This window comes from Folsomia candida, unplaced genomic scaffold, assembly GCF_002217175.1.
Source record: "Folsomia candida strain VU population unplaced genomic scaffold, ASM221717v1 Fcan01_Sc046, whole genome shotgun sequence".
Taxonomy (NCBI): domain Eukaryota; kingdom Metazoa; phylum Arthropoda; class Collembola; order Entomobryomorpha; family Isotomidae; genus Folsomia; species Folsomia candida.
In genome coordinates this window covers 901,475-902,500 of record NW_019091238.1, presented here as the reverse complement: position 1 = coordinate 902,500, position 1,026 = coordinate 901,475, and positions in this window count along the sequence as shown.

Sequence of the window (1,026 nt, the reverse complement as noted above, 5' to 3'; positions counted from 1 at the left end):
ACCTAACCTAACCTAACCTAACCTAACCTAACCTAACCTAACCTAACCTAACCTAACCTAACCTAACCTAACCTACCCTAACCTAACCTAACCTAACCTAACCTAACCTAACCTAACCTAACCTAACCTAACCCAACCTAACCCAACCTGTCGGGATCGATGACGGAGGGCGGTGGAGATTCACAGGTTTGGATTTTGTTAAAAATGTATCTAAATTTCTGAAATATTTGAAAATTTTCTGGAATTCTTAAATAATTGGAATCGAATTGCAAATGTAACTGCTTAAATGTTTGAAATAATTTGTGGGGATTTTGAAATTTAATTCCAAACGAATTTATTCCAATTTCTTAGTATAAAGTAAAAAGTTTCAAAGTATAAATTGCTTTGTGGTTTTTAAGACTGAAATTTAATCGTAAATGTATTAAGCCTTTGAAATTAAATTAACAATGTATTACTTAAATTTCTGAAATTATTTAATAAAAATGCTTAATCCTAAAAAATTTTCTTAAAATGTAGATAGTACTTAGATTTCTGAAATTATTACATTTTTGGATTCCGAATCCCTTGAAATTTTCCTAAAAATTTCGTACTTAAACTTCTTAAATTATAAATTTTTTTGGAGTCTTAATCCTTTGAAATTTTCTTAAAAATGTAGTACTTAAATTTATGAAAGAAATAGAACTTTGTTATGATGTTGTTGGGATTCTTACATACTTTTGAAATTTTATTTAAAAAGTATTGATTTAAATGTCTGAAATACAATTTATATGTAGTCCTTGGCTGAAGCGACTGGCGGCGGACATGCGGAATCGAACTCCCACGCCAAAGGAAGAGCGATGTCGCATTCGATCTCGTCTGCGGTGAAGGGTGGTGGCTCTCAGGCGACGTCCGTCTCGGAAGGCGGTGCCTCTAGAGCGGACGCCATGTCGGAACATGGCGACTCTGTGGCGTCCGCTATTTCGGAAGGCGACGATGAAAACCCAAGAGGCGGCTCAAAGGGGGATGACGACAAATAATTCATTCATC